This window comes from Schistocerca cancellata, chromosome 2 (assembly GCF_023864275.1).
Source record: "Schistocerca cancellata isolate TAMUIC-IGC-003103 chromosome 2, iqSchCanc2.1, whole genome shotgun sequence".
NCBI classification, from domain to species: domain Eukaryota; kingdom Metazoa; phylum Arthropoda; class Insecta; order Orthoptera; family Acrididae; genus Schistocerca; species Schistocerca cancellata.
In genome coordinates, this window is record NC_064627.1 from 1,098,018,424 (window position 1) to 1,098,042,546 (window position 24,123).

A 24,123-nucleotide genomic window follows, 5' to 3' on the forward strand; every position below is an offset into this window, starting at 1 on the left:
CAGCACGACGCTCTAACTTACTCAGCTTTCGAGCTACGCAATGTGGCACGTCTGCAGTCCAATACCCGATCCACCGTCTCATCCACCTTTATTACTGCCCTGACACTCATTTACACACATATCTGCTTTCGTTCACGTTTGCTCGCCTGATGCTTGGACCCCAAAAACCACAACACAAAGATATCGTAAATGCCGTGAGAATAATAAGACTCAGCAAACAAAACGATGTTTGGCTACCAGGAATCGAATCCGGGCCTCGTGGCTGAAAGCCATGTCTCCTAACAGCTTTCCATTCTTTCTGACCGCCAGACAATCAGACTTGCAAGGCAAGCACCATAGTCACTGCCGTTTCTAGTAGTATCTGTGGAACCTGATCTTCTCGCATGTACGAAATTGGTAGTTTTGGAATATTTAAAATGCATTGTCAGATGTGGGGTTCGAACCCACGCTCCCCTCAGGGAACCAGAGCTTAAATCTGGCGCCTTAGACCGCTCGGCCAATCTGACGTGTGGGCGCAAAGTGTCTACTACCGCCGTTCCTAGGCATATCTCCAGATCCTGACGGCGAAGTTAGCGTGTTTTTTTCTTGTGTGAAGGAAATACGTTGGTTTTAGAGTATTTAAAACGAGTTGTCAGATGTGAGGTTGCTCCCCACCCTCACTTTCGGGAACCACAGCTTAAATATGGTGCCTTACACCATTGTTTTCCGTCGCCATCTGTCGTAAGTGGAACGAGCAGAACTGTAGTTATCAACATTCACATTGGCGCAGAGAAAACAAAAAACGACAGAAAAGGCCGTACCTTAGCAACGGCTACGCTGTGCATTTCGCCCTCAGGGGAAGCTAATGATATGCTCCAGGCGAGCATCAAACTAACCAACTTAATATTGTGATACTTAGGTGCTTTCTACTTCTGGATTGGCACACATATGCTGAATCGACTCTGGATCATCAGTAAGTACGTCACATTAGATATTTGTTTTATCGCCCTGCTGTAAATTAAATGGCAGTTTTTCAACGGCTGTCAGTTCTGCTTCTAGTTACGCTACATCGCCCAAGCAGCACCTACGCACTGCGTTCAGATGTGCTCACCCCCGCTCTGGCGTTGAGCGCCTACAGCGCCATCGCCTTCGGCCTCTGATGGCAGGAGGGTAGCCGATATATCAGGGCGTGGGGGGGAACGCAGCACAACGCGGTGGTGGTGTAACGGTCAGCATGGTTGCTTCCCAAGCAGTTGATCCGGGTTCGATTCCCGGCCACCGCACAAAAGGTACTTTTTTCTTCTACGGGTATTCCACGTACCGAAACGCGATCTTCGAAACTGTGAAGTGTCGCGGTACGAATAGTTTTCCTTCGCCCCTCGTCTCAGTCCGTGCTGCCAGGGCGCTAGTCTGCGGTTTCGTTTCTCAGCGTCGTGTGTCTCCATGTGTCGACTTGTCTCGACTTTGCTCGGCTGACGCGAAAGCTGACGCTTGGAAATGGGCATATATGTAGAGGGCAGGCGCGAGAAACGACTGGGAGAGACCAAAAAACGACAAACACAAGACAGAACCTTTCATTGCTCGGCTGACGCGAAAGCTGACGCTTGGAAATGGGCATATACGTAGAGGGCAGGCGCGAGAAACGACTGGGAGAGACCAAAAAACGACAAACACACGACAGAACCTTTCATTTTATTGTGGCCACAGATTCGCCCCTTAGTGTACCGAGAGGCAAGAGTGGCGTCAGCGTGTGGGACCGCATCATTATCGCTAAGCAACCACGAAACCGAAGGAAAAATGCAAAATGAAAGACGCCAACAGCACGTCGAGTTCCCAGCCGAGAACGCATCCAAATACTAACCACGGCCAACGATTCTTGACGCCGGTGAACAGACGAGAACCGCTGCACTACGCGCGGTATCGCCGTTGGCGACAGTATCGCGCGACGTGTAGACATCTTACTTCTTGTGAAGATCGCTTGTTATTTACCTGGCAGTGTCTCGCTGGAGGAAGCATTCTCTTTTAGGGGAGAAAAATAAAATGGCACTTGGTGCGGTCGAATACGTGGCCTTTGTGTTCACAGCACGACGCTCTAACTTACTCAGCTTTCGAGCTACGCAATGTGGCACGTCTGCAGTCCAATACCCGATCCACCGTCTCATCCACCTTTATTACTGCCCTGACACTCATTTACACACATATCTGCTTTCGTTCACGTTTGCTCGCCTGATGCTTGGACCCCAAAAACCACAACACAAAGATATCGTAAATGCCGTGAGAATAATAAGACTCAGCAAACAAAACGATGTTTGGCTACCAGGAATCGAATCCGGGCCTCGTGGCTGAAAGCCATGTCTCCTAACAGCTTTCCATTCTTTCTGACCGCCAGACAATCAGACTTGCAAGGCAAGCACCATAGTCACTGCCGTTTCTAGTAGTATCTGTGGAACCTGTTCTTCTCGCATGTACGAAATTGGTAGTTTTGGAATATTTAAAATGCATTGTCAGATGTGGGGTTCGAACCCACTCTCCCCTCAGGGAACCAGAGCTTAAATCTGGCGCCTTAGACCGCTCGGCCAATCTGACGTGTGGGCGCAAAGTGTCTACTACCGCCGTTCCTTGGCATATCTCCAGATCCTGACGGCGAAGTTAGCGTGTTTTTTTCTTGTGTGAAGGAAATACGTTGGTTTTAGAGTATTTAAAACGAGTTGTCAGATGTGAGGTTGCTCCCCACCCTCACTTTCGGGAACCACAGCTTAAATATGGTGCCTTACACCATTGTTTTCCGTCGCCATCTGTCGTAAGTGGAACGAGCAGAACTGTAGTTATCAACATTCACATTGGCGCAGAGAAAACAAAAAACGACAGAAAAGGCCGTACCTTAGCAACGGCTACGCTGTGCATTTCGCCCTCAGGGGAAGCTAATGATATGCTCCAGGCGAGCATCAAACTAACCAACTTAATATTGTGATACTTAGGTGCTTTCTACTTCTGGATTGGCACACATATGCTGAATCGACTCTGGATCATCAGTAAGTACGTCACATTAGATATTTGTTTTATCGCCCTGCTGTAAATTAAATGGCAGTTTTTCAACGGCTGTCAGTTCTGCTTCTAGTTACGCTACATCGCCCAAGCAGCACCTACGCACTGCGTTCAGATGTGCTCACCCCCGCTCTGGCGTTGAGCGCCTACAGCGCCATCGCCTTCGGCCTCTGATGGCAGGAGGGTAGCCGATATATCAGGGCGTGGGGGGGAACGCAGCACAACGCGGTGGTGGTGTAACGGTCAGCATGGTTGCTTCCCAAGCAGTTGATCCGGGTTCGATTCCCGGCCACCGCACAAAAGGTACTTTTTTCTTCTACGGGTATTCCACGTACCGAAACGCGATCTTCGAAACTGTGAAGTGTCGCGGTACGAATAGTTTTCCTTCGCCCCTCGTCTCAGTCCGTGCTGCCAGGGCGCTAGTCTGCGGTTTCGTTTCTCAGCGTCGTGTGTCTCCATGTGTCGACTTGTCTCGACTTTGCTCGGCTGACGCGAAAGCTGACGCTTGGAAATGGGCATATATGTAGAGGGCAGGCGCGAGAAACGACTGGGAGAGACCAAAAAACGACAAACACAAGACAGAACCTTTCATTGCTCGGCTGACGCGAAAGCTGACGCTTGGAAATGGGCATATACGTAGAGGGCAGGCGCGAGAAACGACTGGGAGAGACCAAAAAACGACAAACACACGACCGAACCTTTCATTTTATTGTGGCCACAGATTCGCCCCTTAGTGTACCGAGAGGCAAGAGTGGCGTCAGCGTGTGGGACCGCATCATTATCGCTAAGCAACCACGAAACCGAAGGAAAAATGCAAAATGAAAGACGCCAACAGCACGTCGAGTTCCCAGCCGAGAACGCATCCAAATACTAACCACGGCCAACGATTCTTGACGCCGGTGAACAGACGAGAACCGCTGCACTACGCGCGGTATCGCCGTTGGCGACAGTATCGCGCGACGTGTAGACATCTTACTTCTTGTGAAGATCGCTTGTTATTTACCTGGCAGTGTCTCGCTGGAGGAAGCATTCTCTTTTAGGGGAGAAAAATAGAATGGCACTTGGTGCGGTCGAATACGTGGCATTTGTGTTCACAGCACGACGCTCTAACTTACTCAGCTTTCGAGCTACGCAATGTGGCACGTCTGCAGTCCAATACCCGATCCACCGTCTCATCCACATTTATTACTGCCCTGACACTCATTTACACACATATCTGCTTTCGTTCACGTTTGCTCGCCTGATGCTTGGACCCCAAAAACCACAACACAAAGATATCGTAAATGCCGTGAGAATAATAAGACTCAGCAAACAAAAGGATGTTCGGCTACCAGGAATCGAATCCGGGCCTCGTGGCTGAAAGCCATGTCTCCTAACAGCTTTCCATTCTTTCTGTCCGCCAGACAATCAGACTTGCAAGGCAAGCACCATAGTCACTGCCGTTTCTAGTAGTATCTGTGGAACCTGTTCTTCCCGCATGTACGAAATTGGTAGTTTTGGAATATTTAAAATGCATTGTCAGATGTGGGGTTCGAACCCACGCTCCCCTCAGGGAACCAGAGCTTAAATCTGGCGCCTTAGACCGCTCGGCCAATATGACGTGTGGGCGCAAAGTGTCTACTACCGCCGTTTCTAGGCATATCTCCAGATCCTGACGGCGAAGTTAGCGTGTTTTTTTCTTGTGTGAAGGAAATACGTTGGTTTTAGAGTATTTAAAACGAGTTGTCAGATGTGAGGTTGCACCCCACCCTCACTTTCGGGAACCACAGCTTAAATATGGTGCCTTACACCATTGTTTTCCGTCGCCATCTGTCGTAAGTGGAACGAGCAGAACTGTAGTTATCAACATTCACATTGGCGCAGAGAAAACAAAAAACGACAGAAAAGGCCGTTCCCTAGCAACGGCTACGCTGTGCATTTCGCCCTCAGGGGAAGCTAATGATATGCTCCAGGCGAGCATCAAACTAACCAACTTAATATTGTGATACTTAGGTGCTTTCTACTTCTGGATTGGCACACATATGCTGAATCGACTCTGGATCATCAGTAAGTACGTCACATTAGATATTTGTTTTATCGCCCTGCTGTAAATTAAATGGCAGTTTTTCAACGGCTGTCAGTTCTGCTTCTAGTTACGCTACATCGCCCTAGCAGCCCCTACGCACTGCGTTCAGATGTGCTCACCCCCGCTCTGGCGTTGAGCGCCTACAGCGCCATCGCCTTCGGCTTCTGATGGCAGGAGGGTAGCCGATATATCAGGGCGTGGGTGGGACGCAGCACAACGCGGTGGTGGTGTAACGGTCAGCATGGTTGCTTCCCAAGCAGTTGATCCGGGTTCGATTTCCGGCCACCGCACAGAAGGTACATTTTTCTTCTACGGGTATTCCACGTACCGAAACGCGATCTTCGAAACTGTGAAGTGTCGCGGTACGAATGGTTTTCCTTCGCCCCTCATCTCAGTCCGTGCTGCCAGGGCGCTAGTCTGCGGTTTCGTTTCTCAGCGTCGTGTGTCTCCATGTGTCGACTTGTCTCGACTTTGCTCGGCTGACGCGAAAGCTGACGCTTGGAAATGGGCATATATGTAGAGGGCAGGCGCGAGAAACGACTGGGAGAGACCAAAAAACGACAAACACAAGACAGAACCTTTCATTGCTCGGCTGACGCGAAAGCTGACGCTTGGAAATGGGCATATACGTAGAGGGCAGGCGCGAGAAACGACTGGGAGAGACCAAAAAACGACAAACACACGACAGAACCTTTCATTTTATTGTGGCCACAGATTCGCCCCTTAGTGTACCGAGAGGCAAGAGTGGCGTCAGCGTGTGGGACCGCATCATTATCGCTAAGCAACCACGAAACCGAAGGAAAAATGCAAAATGAAAGACGCCAACAGCACGTCGAGTTCCCAGCCGAGAACGCATCCAAATACTAACCACGGCCAACGATTCTTGACGCCGGTGAACAGACGAGAACCGCTGCACTACGCGCGGTATCGCCGTTGGCGACAGTATCGCGCGACGTGTAGACATCTTACTTCTTGTGAAGATCGCTTGTTATTTACCTGGCAGTGTCTCGCTGGAGGAAGCATTCTCTTTTAGGGGAGAAAAATAAAATGGCACTTGGTGCGGTCGAATACGTGGCATTTGTGTTCACAGCACGACGCTCTAACTTACTCAGCTTTCGAGCTACGCAATGTGGCACGTCTGCAGTCCAATACCCGATCCACCGTCTCATCCACCTTTATTACTGCCCTGACACTCATTTACACACATATCTGCTTTCGTTCACGTTTGCTCGCCTGATGCTTGGACCCCAAAAACCACAACACAAAGATATCGTAAATGCCGTGAGAATAATAAGACTCAGCAAACAAAAGGATGTTCGGCTACCAGGAATCGAATCCGGGCCTCGTGGCTGAAAGCCATGTCTCCTAACAGCTTTCCATTCTTTCTGTCCGCCAGACAATCAGACTTGCAAGGCAAGCACCATAGTCACAGCCGTTTCTAGTAGTGTCTGTGGAACCTGTTCTTCCCGCATGTACGAAATTGGTAGTTTTGGAATATTTAAAATGCATTGTCAGATGTTGGGTTTGAACCCACGCTCCCCTCAGGGAACCAGAGCTTAAATCTGGCGCCTTAGACCGCTCGGCCAATCTGACGTGTGGGCGCAAAGTGTCTACTACCGCCGTTTCTAGGCATATCTCCAGAGCCTGACGGCGAAGTCAGCGTGTTTTTTTCTTGTGTGAAGGAAATACGTTGGTTTTAGAGTATTTAAAACGAGTTGTCAGATGTGAGGTTGCACCCCACCCTCACTTTCGGGAACCACAGCTTAAATATGGTGCCTTACACCATTGTTTTCCGTCGCCATCTGTCGTAAGTGGAACGAGCAGAACTGTAGTTATCAACATTCACATTGGCGCAGAGAAAACAAAAAACGACAGAAAAGGCCGTTCCCTAGCAACGGCTACGCTGTGCATTTCGCCCTCAGGGGAAGCTAATGATATGCTCCAGGCGAGCATCAAACTAACCAACTTAATATTGTGATACTTAGGTGCTTTCTACTTCTGGATTGGCACACATATGCTGAATCGACTCTGGATCATCAGTAAGTACGTCACATTAGATATTTGTTTTATCGCCCTGCTGTAAATTAAATGGCAGTTTTTCAACGGCTGTCAGTTCTGCTTCTAGTTACGCTACATCGCCCTAGCAGCACCTACGCACTGCGTTCAGATGTGCTCACCCCCGCTCTGGCGTTGAGCGCCTACAGCGCCATCGCCTTCGGCCTCTGATGGCAGGAGGGTAGCCGATATATCAGGGCGTGGGTGGGACGCAGCACAACGCGGTGGTGGTGTAACGGTCAGCATGGTTGCTTCCCAAGCAGTTGATCCGGGTTCGATTCCCGGCCACCGCACAAAAGGTACTTTTTTCTTCTACGGGTATTCCACGTACCGAAACGCGATCTTCGAAACTGTGAAGTGTCGCGGTACGAATAGTTTTCCTTCGCCCCTCGTCTCAGTCCGTGCTGCCAGGGCGCTAGTCTGCGGTTTCGTTTCTCAGCGTCGTGTGTCTCCATGTGTCGACTTGTCTCGACTTTGCTCGGCTGACGCGAAAGCTGACGCTTGGAAATGGGCATATATGTAGAGGACAGGCGCGAGAAACGACTGGGAGAGACCAAAAAACGACAAACACAAGACAGAACCTTTCATTGCTCGGCTGACGCGAAAGCTGACGCTTGGAAATGGGCATATACGTAGAGGGCAGGCGCGAGAAACGACTGGGAGAGACCAAAAAACGACAAACACACGACAGAACCTTTCATTTTATTGTGGCCACAGATTCGCCCCTTAGTGTACCGAGAGGCAAGAGTGGCGTCAGCGTGTGGGACCGCATCATTATCGCTAAGCAACCACGAAACCGAAGGAAAAATGCAAAATGAAAGACGCCAACAGCACGTCGAGTTCCCAGCCGAGAACGCATCCAAATACTAACCACGGCCAACGATTCTTGACGCCGGTGAACAGACGAGAACCGCTGCACTACGCGCGGTATCGCCGTTGGCGACAGTATCGCGCGACGTGTAGACATCTTACTTCTTGTGAAGATCGCTTGTTATTTACCTGGCAGTGTCTCGCTGGAGGAAGCATTCTCTTTTAGGGGAGAAAAATAAAATGGCACTTGGTGCGGTCGAATACGTGGCATTTGTGTTCACAGCACGACGCTCTAACTTACTCAGCTTTCGAGCTACGCAATGTGGCACGTCTGCAGTCCAATACCCGATCCACCGTCTCATCCACCTTTATTACTGCCCTGACACTCATTTACACACATATCTGCTTTCGTTCACGTTTGCTCGCCTGATGCTTGGACCCCAAAAACCACAACACAAAGATATCGTAAATGCCGTGAGAATAATAAGACTCAGCAAACAAAAGGATGTTCGGCTACCAGGAATCGAATCCGGGCCTCGTGGCTGAAAGCCATGTCTCCTAACAGCTTTCCATTCTTTCTGTCCGCCAGACAATCAGACTTGCAAGGCAAGCACCATAGTCACAGCCGTTTCTAGTAGTGTCTGTGGAACCTGTTCTTCCCGCATGTACGAAATTGGTAGTTTTGGAATATTTAAAATGCATTGTCAGATGTTGGGTTTGAACCCACGCTCCCCTCAGGGAACCAGAGCTTAAATCTGGCGCCTTAGACCACTCGGCCAATCTGACGTGTGGGCGCAAAGTGTCTACTACCGCCGTTTCTAGGCATATCTCCAGAGCCTGACGGCGAAGTTAGCGTGTTTTTTTCTTGTGTGAAGGAAATACGTTGGTTTTAGAGTATTTAAAACGAGTTGTCAGATGTGAGGTTGCACCCCACCCTCACTTTCGGGAACCACAGCTTAAATATGGTGCCTTACACCATTGTTTTCCGTCGCCATCTGTCGTAAGTGGAACGAGCAGAACTGTAGTTATCAACATTCACATTGGCGCAGAGAAAACAAAAAACGACAGAAAAGGCCGTTCCCTAGCAACGGCTACGCTGTGCATTTCGCCCTCAGGGGAAGCTAATGATATGCTCCAGGCGAGCATCAAACTAACCAACTTAATATTGTGATACTTAGGTGCTTTCTACTTCTGGATTGGCACACATATGCTGAATCGACTCTGGATCATCAGTAAGTACGTCACATTAGATATTTGTTTTATCGCCCTGCTGTAAATTAAATGGCAGTTTTTCAACGGCTGTCAGTTCTGCTTCTAGTTACGCTACATCGCCCTAGCAGCACCTACGCACTGCGTTCAGATGTGCTCACCCCCGCTCTGGCGTTGAGCGCCTACAGCGCCATCGCCTTCGGCCTCTGATGGCAGGAGGGTAGCCGATATATCAGGGCGTGGGTGGGACGCAGCACAACGCGGTGGTGGTGTAACGGTCAGCATGGTTGCTTCCCAAGCAGTTGATCCGGGTTCGATTCCCGGCCACCGCACAAAAGGTACTTTTTTCTTCTACGGGTATTCCACGTACCGAAACGCGATCTTCGAAACTGTGAAGTGTCGCGGTACGAATAGTTTTCCTTCGCCCCTCGTCTCAGTCCGTGCTGCCAGGGCGCTAGTCTGCGGTTTCGTTTCTCAGCGTCGTGTGTCTCCATGTGTCGACTTGTCTCGACTTTGCTCGGCTGACGCGAAAGCTGACGCTTGGAAATGGGCATATATGTAGAGGACAGGCGCGAGAAACGACTGGGAGAGACCAAAAAACGACAAACACAAGACAGAACCTTTCATTGCTCGGCTGACGCGAAAGCTGACGCTTGGAAATGGGCATATACGTAGAGGGCAGGCGCGAGAAACGACTGGGAGAGACCAAAAAACGACAAACACACGACAGAACCTTTCATTTTATTGTGGCCACAGATTCGCCCCTTAGTGTACCGAGAGGCAAGAGTGGCGTCAGCGTGTGGGACCGCATCATTATCGCTAAGCAACCACGAAACCGAAGGAAAAATGCAAAATGAAAGACGCCAACAGCACGTCGAGTTCCCAGCCGAGAACGCATCCAAATACTAACCACGGCCAACGATTCTTGACGCCGGTGAACAGACGAGAACCGCTGCACTACGCGCGGTATCGCCGTTGGCGACAGTATCGCGCGACGTGTAGACATCTTACTTCTTGTGAAGATCGCTTGTTATTTACCTGGCAGTGTCTCGCTGGAGGAAGCATTCTCTTTTAGGGGAGAAAAATAAAATGGCACTTGGTGCGGTCGAATACGTGGCATTTGTGTTCACAGCACGACGCTCTAACTTACTCAGCTTTCGAGCTACGCAATGTGGCACGTCTGCAGTCCAATACCCGATCCACCGTCTCATCCACCTTTATTACTGCCCTGACACTCATTTACACACATATCTGCTTTCGTTCACGTTTGCTCGCCTGATGCTTGGACCCCAAAAACCACAACACAAAGATATCGTAAATGCCGTGAGAATAATAAGACTCAGCAAACAAAAGGATGTTCGGCTACCAGGAATCGAATCCGGGCCTCGTGGCTGAAAGCCATGTCTCCTAACAGCTTTCCGTTCTTTCTGTCCGCCAGACAATCAGACTTGCAAGGCAAGCACCATAGTCACAGCCGTTTCTAGTAGTGTCTGTGGAACCTGTTCTTCCCGCATGTACGAAATTGGTAGTTTTGGAATATTTAAAATGCATTGTCAGATGTTGGGTTTGAACCCACGCTCCCCTCAGGGAACCAGAGCTTAAATCTGGCGCCTTAGACCGCTCGGCCAATCTGACGTGTGGGCGCAAAGTGTCTACTACCGCCGTTTCTAGGCATATCTCCAGAGCCTGACGGCGAAGTTAGCGTGTTTTTTTCTTGTGTGAAGGAAATACGTTGGTTTTAGAGTATTTAAAACGAGTTGTCAGATGTGAGGTTGCACCCCACCCTCACTTTCGGGAACCACAGCTTAAATATGGTGCCTTACACCATTGTTTTCCGTCGCCATCTGTCGTAAGTGGAACGAGCAGAACTGTAGTTATCAACATTCACATTGGCGCAGAGAAAACAAAAAACGACAGAAAAGGCCGTTCCCTAGCAACGGCTACGCTGTGCATTTCGCCCTCAGGGGAAGCTAATGATATGCTCCAGGCGAGCATCAAACTAACCAACTTAATATTGTGATACTTAGGTGCTTTCTACTTCTGGATTGGCACACATATGCTGAATCGACTCTGGATCATCAGTAAGTACGTCACATTAGATATTTGTTTTATCGCCCTGCTGTAAATTAAATGGCAGTTTTTCAACGGCTGTCAGTTCTGCTTCTAGTTACGCTACATCGCCCTAGCAGCACCTACGCACTGCGTTCAGATGTGCTCACCCCCGCTCTGGCGTTGAGCGCCTACAGCGCCATCGCCTTCGGCCTCTGATGGCAGGAGGGTAGCCGATATATCAGGGCGTGGGTGGGACGCAGCACAACGCGGTGGTGGTGTAACGGTCAGCATGGTTGCTTCCCAAGCAGTTGATCCGGGTTCGATTCCCGGCCACCGCACAAAAGGTACTTTTTTCTTCTACGGGTATTCCACGTACCGAAACGCGATCTTCGAAACTGTGAAGTGTCGCGGTACGAATAGTTTTCCTTCGCCCCTCGTCTCAGTCCGTGCTGCCAGGGCGCTAGTCTGCGGTTTCGTTTCTCAGCGTCGTGTGTCTCCATGTGTCGACTTGTCTCGACTTTGCTCGGCTGACGCGAAAGCTGACGCTTGGAAATGGGCATATATGTAGAGGACAGGCGCGAGAAACGACTGGGAGAGACCAAAAAACGACAAACACAAGACAGAACCTTTCATTGCTCGGCTGACGCGAAAGCTGACGCTTGGAAATGGGCATATACGTAGAGGGCAGGCGCGAGAAACGACTGGGAGAGACCAAAAAACGACAAACACACGACAGAACCTTTCATTTTATTGTGGCCACAGATTCGCCCCTTAGTGTACCGAGAGGCAAGAGTGGCGTCAGCGTGTGGGACCGCATCATTATCGCTAAGCAACCACGAAACCGAAGGAAAAATGCAAAATGAAAGACGCCAACAGCACGTCGAGTTCCCAGCCGAGAACGCATCCAAATACTAACCACGGCCAACGATTCTTGACGCCGGTGAACAGACGAGAACCGCTGCACTACGCGCGGTATCGCCGTTGGCGACAGTATCGCGCGACGTGTAGACATCTTACTTCTTGTGAAGATCGCTTGTTATTTACCTGGCAGTGTCTCGCTGGAGGAAGCATTCTCTTTTAGGGGAGAAAAATAAAATGGCACTTGGTGCGGTCGAATACGTGGCATTTGTGTTCACAGCACGACGCTCTAACTTACTCAGCTTTCGAGCTACGCAATGTGGCACGTCTGCAGTCCAATACCCGATCCACCGTCTCATCCACCTTTATTACTGCCCTGACACTCATTTACACACATATCTGCTTTCGTTCACGTTTGCTCGCCTGATGCTTGGACCCCAAAAACCACAACACAAAGATATCGTAAATGCCGTGAGAATAATAAGACTCAGCAAACAAAAGGATGTTCGGCTACCAGGAATCGAATCCGGGCCTCGTGGCTGAAAGCCATGTCTCCTAACAGCTTTCCATTCTTTCTGTCCGCCAGACAATCAGACTTGCAAGGCAAGCACCATAGTCACAGCCGTTTCTAGTAGTGTCTGTGGAACCTGTTCTTCCCGCATGTACGAAATTGGTAGTTTTGGAATATTTAAAATGCATTGTCAGATGTTGGGTTTGAACCCACGCTCCCCTCAGGGAACCAGAGCTTAAATCTGGCGCCTTAGACCGCTCGGCCAATCTGACGTGTGGGCGCAAAGTGTCTACTACCGCCGTTTCTAGGCATATCTCCAGAGCCTGACGGCGAAGTTAGCGTGTTTTTTTCTTGTGTGAAGGAAATACGTTGGTTTTAGAGTATTTAAAACGAGTTGTCAGATGTGAGGTTGCACCCCACCCTCACTTTCGGGAACCACAGCTTAAATATGGTGCCTTACACCATTGTTTTCCGTCGCCATCTGTCGTAAGTGGAACGAGCAGAACTGTAGTTATCAACATTCACATTGGCGCAGAGAAAACAAAAAACGACAGAAAAGGCCGTTCCCTAGCAACGGCTACGCTGTGCATTTCGCCCTCAGGGGAAGCTAATGATATGCTCCAGGCGAGCATCAAACTAACCAACTTAATATTGTGATACTTAGGTGCTTTCTACTTCTGGATTGGCACACATATGCTGAATCGACTCTGGATCATCAGTAAGTACGTCACATTAGATATTTGTTTTATCGCCCTGCTGTAAATTAAATGGCAGTTTTTCAACGGCTGTCAGTTCTGCTTCTAGTTACGCTACATCGCCCTAGCAGCACCTACGCACTGCGTTCAGATGTGCTCACCCCCGCTCTGGCGTTGAGCGCCTACAGCGCCATCGCCTTCGGCCTCTGATGGCAGGAGGGTAGCCGATATATCAGGGCGTGGGTGGGACGCAGCACAACGCGGTGGTGGTGTAACGGTCAGCATGGTTGCTTCCCAAGCAGTTGATCCGGGTTCGATTCCCGGCCACCGCACAAAAGGTACTTTTTTCTTCTACGGGTATTCCACGTACCGAAACGCGATCTTCGAAACTGTGAAGTGTCGCGGTACGAATAGTTTTCCTTCGCCCCTCGTCTCAGTCCGTGCTGCCAGGGCGCTAGTCTGCGGTTTCGTTTCTCAGCGTCGTGTGTCTCCATGTGTCGACTTGTCTCGACTTTGCTCGGCTGACGCGAAAGCTGACGCTTGGAAATGGGCATATATGTAGAGGGCAGGCGCGAGAAACGACTGGGAGAGACCAAAAAACGACAAACACAAGACAGAACCTTTCATTGCTCGGCTGACGCGAAAGCTGACGCTTGGAAATGGGCATATACGTAGAGGGCAGGCGCGAGAAACGACTGGGAGAGACCAAAAAACGACAAACACACGACAGAACCTTTCATTTTATTGTGGCCACAGATTCGCCCCTTAGTGTACCGAGAGGCAAGAGTGGCGTCAGCGTGTGGGACCGCATCATTATCGCTAAGCAACCACGAAACCGAAGGAAAAATGCAAAATGAAAGACGCCAACAGCACGTCGAGTTCCCAGCCGAGAACGCATCCAAATACTAACCACGGCCAACGATTCTTGACGCCGGTGAACAGACGAGAACCGCTGCACTACGCGCGGTATCGCCGTTGGCGACAGTATCGCGCGACGTGTAGACATCTTACTTCTTGTGAAGATCGCTTGTTATTTACCTGGCAGTGTCTCGCTGGAGGAAGCATTCTCTTTTAGGGGAGAAAAATAAAATGGCACTTGGTGCGGTCGAATACGTGGCATTTGTGTTCACAGCACGACGCTCTAACTTACTCAGCTTTCGAGCTACGCAATGTGGCACGTCTGCAGTCCAATACCCGATCCACCGTCTCATCCACCTTTATTACTGCCCTGACACTCATTTACACACATATCTGCTTTCGTTCACGTTTGCTCGCCTGATGCTTGGACCCCAAAAACCACAACACAAAGATATCGTAAATGCCGTGAGAATAATAAGACTCAGCAAACAAAAGGATGTTCGGCTACCAGGAATCGAATCCGGGCCTCGTGGCTGAAAGCCATGTCTCCTAACAGCTTTCCATTCTTTCTGTCCGCCAGACAATCAGACTTGCAAGGCAAGCACCATAGTCACAGCCGTTTCTAGTAGTGTCTGTGGAACCTGTTCTTCCCGCATGTACGAAATTGGTAGTTTTGGAATATTTAAAATGCATTGTCAGATGTTGGGTTTGAACCCACGCTCCCCTCAGGGAACCAGAGCTTAAATCTGGCGCCTTAGACCGCTCGGCCAATCTGACGTGTGGGCGCAAAGTGTCTACTACCGCCGTTTCTAGGCATATCTCCAGAGCCTGACGGCGAAGTTAGCGTGTTTTTTTCTTGTGTGAAGGAAATACGTTGGTTTTAGAGTATTTAAAACGAGTTGTCAGATGTGAGGTTGCACCCCACCCTCACTTTCGGGAACCACAGCTTAAATATGGTGCCTTACACCATTGTTTTCCGTCGCCATCTGTCGTAAGTGGAACGAGCAGAACTGTAGTTATCAACATTCACATTGGCGCAGAGAAAACAAAAAACGACAGAAAAGGCCGTTCCCTAGCAACGGCTACGCTGTGCATTTCGCCCTCAGGGGAAGCTAATGATATGCTCCAGGCGAGCATCAAACTAACCAACTTAATATTGTGATACTTAGGTGCTTTCTACTTCTGGATTGGCACACATATGCTGAATCGACTCTGGATCATCAGTAAGTACGTCACATTAGATATTTGTTTTATCGCCCTGCTGTAAATTAAATGGCAGTTTTTCAACGGCTGTCAGTTCTGCTTCTAGTTACGCTACATCGCCCTAGCAGCACCTACGCACTGCGTTCAGATGTGCTCACCCCCGCTCTGGCGTTGAGCGCCTACAGCGCCATCGCCTTCGGCCTCTGATGGCAGGAGGGTAGCCGATATATCAGGGCGTGGGTGGGACGCAGCACAACGCGGTGGTGGTGTAACGGTCAGCATGGTTGCTTCCCAAGCAGTTGATCCGGGTTCGATTCCCGGCCACCGCACAAAAGGTACTTTTTTCTTCTACGGGTATTCCACGTACCGAAACGCGATCTTCGAAACTGTGAAGTGTCGCGGTACGAATAGTTTTCCTTCGCCCCTCGTCTCAGTCCGTGCTGCCAGGGCGCTAGTCTGCGGTTTCGTTTCTCAGCGTCGTGTGTCTCCATGTGTCGACTTGTCTCGACTTTGCTCGGCTGACGCGAAAGCTGACGCTTGGAAATGGGCATATATGTAGAGGGCAGGCGCGAGAAACGACTGGGAGAGACCAAAAAACGACAAACACAAGACAGAACCTTTCATTGCTCGGCTGACGCGATAGCTGACGCTTGGAAATGGGCATATACGTAGAGGGCAGGCGCGAGAAACGACTGGGAGAGACCAAAAAACGACAAACACACGACAGAACCTTTCATTTTATTGTGGCCACAGATTCGCCCCTTAGTGTACCGAGAGGCAAGAGTGGCGTCAGCGTGTGGGACCGCATCATTATCGCTAAGCAACCACGAAACCGAAGGAAAAATGCAAAATGAAAGACGCCAACAGCACGTCGAGTTCCCAGCCGAGAACGCATCCAAATACTAACCACGGCCAACGATTCTTGACGCCGGTGAACAGACGAGAACCGCTGCACTACGCGCGGTATCGCCGTTGGCGACAGTATCGCGCGACGTGTAGACATCTTACTTCTTGTGAAGATCGCTTGTTATTTACCTGGCAGTGTCTCGCTGGAGGAAGCATTCTCTTTTAGGGGAGAAAAATAAAATGGCACTTGGTGCGGTCGAATACGTGGCATTTGTGTTCACAGCACGACGCTCTAACTTACTCAGCTTTCGAGCTACGCAATGTGGCACGTCTGCAGTCCAATACCCGATCCACCGTCTCATCCACCTTTATTACTGCCCTGACACTCATTTACACACATATCTGCTTTCGTTCACGTTTGCTCGCCTGATGCTTGGACCCCAAAAACCACAACACAAAGATATCGTAAATGCAGTGAGAATAATAAGACTCAGCAAACAAAAGGATGTTCGGCTACCAGGAATCGAATCCGGGCCTCGTGGCTGAAAGCCATGTCTCCTAACAGCTTTCCATTCTTTCTGTCCGCCAGACAATCAGACTTGCAAGGCAAGCACCATAGTCACAGCCGTTTCTAGTAGTGTCTGTGGAACCTGTTCTTCCCGCATGTACGAAATTGGTAGTTTTGGAATATTTAAAATGCATTGTCAGATGTTGGGTTTGAACCCACGCTCCCCTCAGGGAACCAGAGCTTAAATCTGGCGCCTTAGACCGCTCGGCCAATCTGACGTGTGGGCGCAAAGTGTCTACTACCGCCGTTTCTAGGCATATCTCCAGAGCCTGACGGCGAAGTTAGCGTGTTTTTTTCTTGTGTGAAGGAAATACGTTGGTTTTAGAGTATTTAAAACGAGTTGTCAGATGTGAGGTTGCACCCCACCCTCACTTTCGGGAACCACAGCTTAAATATGGTGCCTTACACCATTGTTTTCCGTCGCCATCTGTCGTAAGTGGAACGAGCAGAACTGTAGTTATCAACATTCACATTGGCGCAGAGAAAACAAAAAACGACAGAAAAGGCCGTTCCCTAGCAACGGCTACGCTGTGCATTTCGCCCTCAGGGGAAGCTAATGATATGCTCCAGGCGAGCATCAAACTAACCAACTTAATATTGTGATACTTAGGTGCTTTCTACTTCTGGATTGGCACACATATGCTGAATCGACTCTGGATCATCAGTAAGTACGTCACATTAGATATTTGTTTTATCGCCCTGCTGTAAATTAAATGGCAGTTTTTCAACGGCTGTCAGTTCTGCTTCTAGTTACGCTACATCGCCCTAGCAGCACCTACGCACTGCGTTCAGATGTGCTCACCCCCGCTCTGGCGTTGAGCGCCTACAGCGCCATCGCCTTCGGCCTCTGATGGCAGGAGGGTAGCCGATATATCAGGGCGTGGGTGGGACGCAGCACAACGCGGTGGTGGTGTAACGGTCAGCATGATTGCTTCCCAAGCAGTTGATCCGGGTTCGATTCCCGGCCACCGCACAAAAGGTACTTTTTTCTTCTACGGGTATTCCACGTACCGAAACGCGATCTTCGAAACTGTGAAGTGTCGCGGTACGAATAGTTTTCCTTCGCCCCTCGTCTCAGTCCGTGCTGCCAGGGCGCTAGTCTGCGGTTTCGTTTCTCAGCGTCGTGTGTCTCCATGTGTCGACTTGTCTCGACTTTGCTCGGCTGACGCGAAAGCTGACGCTTGGAAATGGGCATATATGTAGAGGGCAGGCGCGAGAAACGACTGGGAGAGACCAAAAAACGACAAACACAAGACAGAACCTTTCATTGCTCGGCTGACGCGATAGCTGACGCTTGGAAATGGGCATATACGTAGAGGGCAGGCGCGAGAAACGACTGGGAGAGACCAAAAAACGACAAACACACGACAGAACCTTTCATTTTATTGTGGCCACAGATTCGCCCCTTAGTGTACCGAGAGGCAAGAGTGGCGTCAGCGTGTGGGACCGCATCATTATCGCTAAGCAACCACGAAACCGAAGGAAAAATGCAAAATGAAAGACGCCAACAGCACGTCGAGTTCCCAGCCGAGAACGCATCCAAATACTAACCACGGCCAACGATTCTTGACGCCGGTGAACAGACGAGAACCGCTGCACTACGCGCGGTATCGCCGTTGGCGACAGTATCGCGCGACGTGTAGACATCTTACTTCTTGTGAAGATCGCTTGTTATTTACCTGGCAGTGTCTCGCTGGAGGAAGCATTCTCTTTTAGGGGAGAAAAATAAAATGGCACTTGGTGCGGTCGAATACGTGGCATTTGTGTTCACAGCACGACGCTCTAACTTACTCAGCTTTCGAGCTACGCAATGTGGCACGTCTGCAGTCCAATACCCGATCCACCGTCTCATCCACCTTTATTACTGCCCTGACACTCATTTACACACATATCTGCTTTCGTTCACGTTTGCTCGCCTGATGCTTGGACCCCAAAAACCACAACACAAAGATATCGTAAATGCAGTGAGAATAATAAGACTCAGCAAACAAAAGGATGTTCGGCTACCAGGAATCGAATCCGGGCCTCGTGGCTGAAAGCCATGTCTCCTAACAGCTTTCCATTCTTTCTGTCCGCCAGACAATCAGACTTGCAAGGCAAGCACCATAGTCACAGCCGTTTCTAGTAGTGTCTGTGGAACCTGTTCTTCCCGCATGTACGAAATTGGTAGTTTTGGAATATTTAAAATGCATTGTCAGATGTTGGGTTTGAACCCACGCTCCCCTCAGGGAACCAGAGCTTAAATCTGGCGCCTTAGACCGCTCGGCCAATCTGACGTGTGGGCGCAAAGTGTCTACTACCGCCGTTTCTAGGCATATCTCCAGAGCCTGACGGCGAAGTTAGCGTGTTTTTTTCTTGTGTGAAGGAAATACGTTGGTTTTAGAGTATTTAAAACGAGTTGTCAGATGTGAGGTTGCACCCCACCCTCACTTTCGGGAACCACAGCTTAAATATGGTGCCTTACACCATTGTTTTCCGTCGCCATCTGTCGTAAGTGGAACGAGCAGAACTGTAGTTATCAACATTCACATTGGCGCAGAGAAAACAAAAAACGACAGAAAAGGCCGTTCCCTAGCAACGGCTACGCTGTGCATTTCGCCCTCAGGGGAAGCTAATGATATGCTCCAGGCGAGCATCAAACTAACCAACTTAATATTGTGATACTTAGGTGCTTTCTACTTCTGGATTGGCACACATATGCTGAATCGACTCTGGATCATCAGTAAGTACGTCACATTAGATATTTGTTTTATCGCCCTGCTGTAAATTAAATGGCAGTTTTTCAACGGCTGTCAGTTCTGCTTCTAGTTACGCTACATCGCCCTAGCAGCACCTACGCACTGCGTTCAGATGTGCTCACCCCCGCTCTGGCGTTGAGCGCCTACAGCGCCATCGCCTTCGGCCTCTGATGGCAGGAGGGTAGCCGATATATCAGGGCGTGGGTGGGACGCAGCACAACGCGGTGGTGGTGTAACGGTCAGCATGGTTGCTTCCCAAGCAGTTGATCCGGGTTCGATTCCCGGCCACCGCACAAAAGGTACTTTTTTCTTCTACGGGTATTCCACGTACCGAAACGCGATCTTCGAAACTGTGAAGTGTCGCGGTACGAATAGTTTTCCTTCGCCCCTCGTCTCAGTCCGTGCTGCCAGGGCGCTAGTCTGCGGTTTCGTTTCTCAGCGTCGTGTGTCTCCATGTGTCGACTTGTCTCGACTTTGCTCGGCTGACGCGAAAGCTGACGCTTGGAAATGGGCATATATGTAGAGGGCAGGCGCGAGAAACGACTGGGAGAGACCAAAAAACGACAAACACAAGACAGAACCTTTCATTGCTCGGCTGACGCGAAAGCTGACGCTTGGAAATGGGCATATACGTAGAGGGCAGGCGCGAGAAACGACTGGGAGAGACCAAAAAACGACAAACACACGACAGAACCTTTCATTTTATTGTGGCCACAGATTCGCCCCTTAGTGTACCGAGAGGCAAGAGTGGCGTCAGCGTGTGGGACCGCATCATTATCGCTAAGCAACCACGAAACCGAAGGAAAAATGCAAAATGAAAGACGCCAACAGCACGTCGAGTTCCCAGCCGAGAACGCATCCAAATACTAACCACGGCCAACGATTCTTGACGCCGGTGAACAGACGAGAACCGCTGCACTACGCGCGGTATCGCCGTTGGCGACAGTATCGCGCGACGTGTAGACATCTTACTTCTTGTGAAGATCGCTTGTTATTTACCTGGCAGTGTCTCGCTGGAGGAAGCATTCTCTTTTAGGGGAGAAAAATAAAATGGCACTTGGTGCGGTCGAATACGTGGCATTTGTGTTCACAGCACGACGCTCTAACTTACTCAGCTTTCGAGCTACGCAATGTGGCACGTCTGCAGTCCAATACCCGATCCACCGTCTCATCCACCTTTATTACTGCCCTGACACTCATTTACACACATATCTGCTTTCGTTCACGTTTGCTCGCCTGATGCTTGGACCCCAAAAACCACAACACAAAGATATCGTAAATGCAGTGAGAATAATAAGACTCAGCAAACAAAAGGATGTTCGGCTACCAGGAATCGAATCCGGGCCTCGTGGCTGAAAGCCATGTCTCCTAACAGCTTTCCATTCTTTCTGTCCGCCAGACAATCAGACTTGCAAGGCAAGCACCATAGTCACAGCCGTTTCTAGTAGTGTCTGTGGAACCTGTTCTTCCCGCATGTACGAAATTGGTAGTTTTGGAATATTTAAAATGCATTGTCAGATGTTGGGTTTGAACCCACGCTCCCCTCAGGGAACCAGAGCTTAAATCTGGCGCCTTAGACCGCTCGGCCAATCTGACGTGTGGGCGCAAAGTGTCTACTACCGCCGTTTCTAGACATATCTCCAGAGCCTGACGGCGAAGTTAGCGTGTTTTTTTCTTGTGTGAAGGAAATACGTTGGTTTTAGAGTATTTAAAACGAGTTGTCAGATGTGAGGTTGCACCCCACCCTCACTTTCGGGAACCACAGCTTAAATATGGTGCCTTACACCATTGTTTTCCGTCGCCATCTGTCGTAAGTGGAACGAGCAGAACTGTAGTTATCAACATTCACATTGGCGCAGAGAAAACAAAAAACGACAGAAAAGGCCGTTCCCTAGCAACGGCTACGCTGTGCATTTCGCCCTCAGGGGAAGCTAATGATATGCTCCAGGCGAGCATCAAACTAACCAACTTAATATTGTGATACTTAGGTGCTTTCTACTTCTGGATTGGCACACATATGCTGAATCGACTCTGGATCATCAGTAAGTACGTCACATTAGATATTTGTTTTATCGCCCTGCTGTAAATTAAATGGCAGTTTTTCAACGGCTGTCAGTTCTGCTTCTAGTTACGCTACATCGCCCTAGCAGCACCTACGCACTGCGTTCAGATGTGCTCACCCCCGCTCTGGCGTTGAGCGCCTACAGCGCCATCGCCTTCGGCCTCTGATGGCAGGAGGGTAGCCGATATATCAGGGCGTGGGTGGGACGCAGCACAACGCGGTGGTGGTGTAACGGTCAGCATGGTTGCTTCCCAAGCAGTTGATCCGGGTTCGATTCCCGGCCACCGCACAAAAGGTACTTTTTTCTTCTACGGGTATTCCACGTACCGAAACGCGATCTTCGAAACTGTGAAGTGTCGCGGTACGAATAGTTTTCCTTCGCCCCTCGTCTCAGTCCGTGCTGCCAGGGCGCTAGTCTGCGGTTTCGTTTCTCAGCGTCGTGTGTCTCCATGTGTCGACTTGTCTCGACTTTGCTCGGCTGACGCGAAAGCTGACGCTTGGAAATGGGCATATATGTAGAGGGCAGGCGCGAGAAACGACTGGGAGAGACCAAAAAACGACAAACACAAGACAGAACCTTTCATTGCTCGGCTGACGCGAAAGCTGACGCTTGGAAATGGGCATATACGTAGAGGGCAGGCGCGAGAAACGACTGGGAGAGACCAAAAAACGACAAACACACGACAGAACCTTTCATTTTATTGTGGCCACAGATTCGCCCCTTAGTGTACCGAGAGGCAAGAGTGGCGTCAGCGTGTGGGACCGCATCATTATCGCTAAGCAACCACGAAACCGAAGGAAAAATGCAAAATGAAAGACGCCAACAGCACGTCGAGTTCCCAGCCGAGAACGCATCCAAATACTAACCACGGCCAACGATTCTTGACGCCGGTGAACAGACGAGAACCGCTGCACTACGCGCGGTATCGCCGTTGGCGACAGTATCGCGCGACGTGTAGACATCTTACTTCTTGTGAAGATCGCTTGTTATTTACCTGGCAGTGTCTCGCTGGAGGAAGCATTCTCTTTTAGGGGAGAAAAATAAAATGGCACTTGGTGCGGTCGAATACGTGGCATTTGTGTTCACAGCACGACGCTCTAACTTACTCAGCTTTCGAGCTACGCAATGTGGCACGTCTGCAGTCCAATACCCGATCCACCGTCTCATCCACCTTTATTACTGCCCTGACACTCATTTACACACATATCTGCTTTCGTTCACGTTTGCTCGCCTGATGCTTGGACCCCAAAAACCACAACACAAAGATATCGTAAATGCAGTGAGAATAATAAGACTCAGCAAACAAAAGGATGTTCGGCTACCAGGAATCGAATCCGGGCCTCGTGGCTGAAAGCCATGTCTCCTAACAGCTTTCCATTCTTTCTGTCCGCCAGACAATCAGACTTGCAAGGCAAGCACCATAGTCACAGCCGTTTCTAGTAGTGTCTGTGGAACCTGTTCTTCCCGCATGTACGAAATTGGTAGTTTTGGAATATTTAAAATGCATTGTCAGATGTTGGGTTTGAACCCACGCTCCCCTCAGGGAACCAGAGCTTAAATCTGGCGCCTTAGACCGCTCGGCCAATCTGACGTGTGGGCGCAAAGTGTCTACTACCGCCGTTTCTAGGCATATCTCCAGAGCCTGACGGCGAAGTTAGCGTGTTTTTTTCTTGTGTGAAGGAAATACGTTGGTTTTAGAGTATTTAAAACGAGTTGTCAGATGTGAGGTTGCACCCCACCCTCACTTTCGGGAACCACAGCTTAAATATGGTGCCTTACACCATTGTTTTCCGTCGCCATCTGTCGTAAGTGGAACGAGCAGAACTGTAGTTATCAACATTCACATTGGCGCAGAGAAAACAAAAAACGACAGAAAAGGCCGTTCCCTAGCAACGGCTACGCTGTGCATTTCGCCCTCAGGGGAAGCTAATGATATGCTCCAGGCGAGCATCAAACTAACCAACTTAATATTGTGATACTTAGGTGCTTTCTACTTCTGGATTGGCACACATATGCTGAATCGACTCTGGATCATCAGTAAGTACGTCACATTAGATATTTGTTTTATCGCCCTGCTGTAAATTAAATGGCAGTTTTTCAACGGCTGTCAGTTCTGCTTCTAGTTACGCTACATCGCCCTAGCAGCACCTACGCACTGCGTTCAGATGTGCTCACCCCCGCTCTGGCGTTGAGCGCCTACAGCGCCATCGCCTTCGGCCTCTGATGGCAGGAGGGTAGCCGATATATCAGGGCGTGGGTGGGACGCAGCACAACGCGGTGGTGGTGTAACGGTCAGCATGGTTGCTTCCCAAGCAGTTGATCCGGGTTCGATTCCCGGCCACCGCACAAAAGGTACTTTTTTCTTCTACGGGTATTCCACGTACCGAAACGCGATCTTCGAAACTGTGAAGTGTCGCGGTACGAATAGTTTTCCTTCGCCCCTCGTCTCAGTCCGTGCTGCCAGGGCGCTAGTCTGCGGTTTCGTTTCTCAGCGTCGTGTGTCTCCATGTGTCGACTTGTCTCGACTTTGCTCGGCTGACGCGAAAGCTGACGCTTGGAAATGGGCAT

The 24,123-nt window shown here is 49.9% G+C and overlaps 24 non-coding genes across 24 annotated transcripts; 12 read left to right on the plus strand and 12 right to left on the minus strand.

Annotated features, from left to right (window-relative positions):
• Nucleotides 1–422: 422 nt before the first annotated feature.
• On the minus strand, nt 423–506 carry Trnal-uaa (transfer RNA leucine (anticodon UAA)). Its single transcript has one exon. It is a non-coding gene; the product is annotated as a tRNA-Leu (tRNA).
• A 684-nt stretch (nt 507–1,190) lies between these two features.
• Nucleotides 1,191–1,262, plus strand: Trnag-ccc (transfer RNA glycine (anticodon CCC)). The gene has a single exon. It is a non-coding gene; the product is annotated as a tRNA-Gly (tRNA).
• Nucleotides 1,263–2,481: 1,219 nt separating this feature from the next.
• On the minus strand, nt 2,482–2,565 carry Trnal-uaa (transfer RNA leucine (anticodon UAA)). The gene has a single exon. It is a non-coding gene; the product is annotated as a tRNA-Leu (tRNA).
• A 684-nt stretch (nt 2,566–3,249) lies between these two features.
• Trnag-ccc (transfer RNA glycine (anticodon CCC)) lies at nt 3,250–3,321 on the plus strand. The gene has a single exon. It is a non-coding gene; the product is annotated as a tRNA-Gly (tRNA).
• Nucleotides 3,322–4,540: 1,219 nt separating this feature from the next.
• Trnal-uaa (transfer RNA leucine (anticodon UAA)) lies at nt 4,541–4,624 on the minus strand. The gene has a single exon. It is a non-coding gene; the product is annotated as a tRNA-Leu (tRNA).
• Nucleotides 4,625–5,307: 683 nt separating this feature from the next.
• Trnag-ccc (transfer RNA glycine (anticodon CCC)) lies at nt 5,308–5,379 on the plus strand. Its single transcript has one exon. It is a non-coding gene; the product is annotated as a tRNA-Gly (tRNA).
• Nucleotides 5,380–6,598: 1,219 nt separating this feature from the next.
• Trnal-uaa (transfer RNA leucine (anticodon UAA)) lies at nt 6,599–6,682 on the minus strand. Its single transcript has one exon. It is a non-coding gene; the product is annotated as a tRNA-Leu (tRNA).
• Nucleotides 6,683–7,365: 683 nt separating this feature from the next.
• Trnag-ccc (transfer RNA glycine (anticodon CCC)) lies at nt 7,366–7,437 on the plus strand. Its single transcript has one exon. It is a non-coding gene; the product is annotated as a tRNA-Gly (tRNA).
• A 1,219-nt stretch (nt 7,438–8,656) lies between these two features.
• On the minus strand, nt 8,657–8,740 carry Trnal-uaa (transfer RNA leucine (anticodon UAA)). Its single transcript has one exon. It is a non-coding gene; the product is annotated as a tRNA-Leu (tRNA).
• A 683-nt stretch (nt 8,741–9,423) lies between these two features.
• Trnag-ccc (transfer RNA glycine (anticodon CCC)) lies at nt 9,424–9,495 on the plus strand. Its single transcript has one exon. It is a non-coding gene; the product is annotated as a tRNA-Gly (tRNA).
• A 1,219-nt stretch (nt 9,496–10,714) lies between these two features.
• On the minus strand, nt 10,715–10,798 carry Trnal-uaa (transfer RNA leucine (anticodon UAA)). The gene has a single exon. It is a non-coding gene; the product is annotated as a tRNA-Leu (tRNA).
• Nucleotides 10,799–11,481: 683 nt separating this feature from the next.
• Nucleotides 11,482–11,553, plus strand: Trnag-ccc (transfer RNA glycine (anticodon CCC)). The gene has a single exon. It is a non-coding gene; the product is annotated as a tRNA-Gly (tRNA).
• A 1,219-nt stretch (nt 11,554–12,772) lies between these two features.
• On the minus strand, nt 12,773–12,856 carry Trnal-uaa (transfer RNA leucine (anticodon UAA)). The gene has a single exon. It is a non-coding gene; the product is annotated as a tRNA-Leu (tRNA).
• A 683-nt stretch (nt 12,857–13,539) lies between these two features.
• Trnag-ccc (transfer RNA glycine (anticodon CCC)) lies at nt 13,540–13,611 on the plus strand. Its single transcript has one exon. It is a non-coding gene; the product is annotated as a tRNA-Gly (tRNA).
• A 1,219-nt stretch (nt 13,612–14,830) lies between these two features.
• Trnal-uaa (transfer RNA leucine (anticodon UAA)) lies at nt 14,831–14,914 on the minus strand. The gene has a single exon. It is a non-coding gene; the product is annotated as a tRNA-Leu (tRNA).
• Nucleotides 14,915–15,597: 683 nt separating this feature from the next.
• On the plus strand, nt 15,598–15,669 carry Trnag-ccc (transfer RNA glycine (anticodon CCC)). The gene has a single exon. It is a non-coding gene; the product is annotated as a tRNA-Gly (tRNA).
• Nucleotides 15,670–16,888: 1,219 nt separating this feature from the next.
• Trnal-uaa (transfer RNA leucine (anticodon UAA)) lies at nt 16,889–16,972 on the minus strand. The gene has a single exon. It is a non-coding gene; the product is annotated as a tRNA-Leu (tRNA).
• A 683-nt stretch (nt 16,973–17,655) lies between these two features.
• On the plus strand, nt 17,656–17,727 carry Trnag-ccc (transfer RNA glycine (anticodon CCC)). The gene has a single exon. It is a non-coding gene; the product is annotated as a tRNA-Gly (tRNA).
• A 1,219-nt stretch (nt 17,728–18,946) lies between these two features.
• Nucleotides 18,947–19,030, minus strand: Trnal-uaa (transfer RNA leucine (anticodon UAA)). The gene has a single exon. It is a non-coding gene; the product is annotated as a tRNA-Leu (tRNA).
• A 683-nt stretch (nt 19,031–19,713) lies between these two features.
• Nucleotides 19,714–19,785, plus strand: Trnag-ccc (transfer RNA glycine (anticodon CCC)). The gene has a single exon. It is a non-coding gene; the product is annotated as a tRNA-Gly (tRNA).
• Nucleotides 19,786–21,004: 1,219 nt separating this feature from the next.
• Nucleotides 21,005–21,088, minus strand: Trnal-uaa (transfer RNA leucine (anticodon UAA)). The gene has a single exon. It is a non-coding gene; the product is annotated as a tRNA-Leu (tRNA).
• A 683-nt stretch (nt 21,089–21,771) lies between these two features.
• Nucleotides 21,772–21,843, plus strand: Trnag-ccc (transfer RNA glycine (anticodon CCC)). Its single transcript has one exon. It is a non-coding gene; the product is annotated as a tRNA-Gly (tRNA).
• A 1,219-nt stretch (nt 21,844–23,062) lies between these two features.
• Trnal-uaa (transfer RNA leucine (anticodon UAA)) lies at nt 23,063–23,146 on the minus strand. The gene has a single exon. It is a non-coding gene; the product is annotated as a tRNA-Leu (tRNA).
• A 683-nt stretch (nt 23,147–23,829) lies between these two features.
• Nucleotides 23,830–23,901, plus strand: Trnag-ccc (transfer RNA glycine (anticodon CCC)). The gene has a single exon. It is a non-coding gene; the product is annotated as a tRNA-Gly (tRNA).
• Nucleotides 23,902–24,123: the final 222 nt, after the last annotated feature.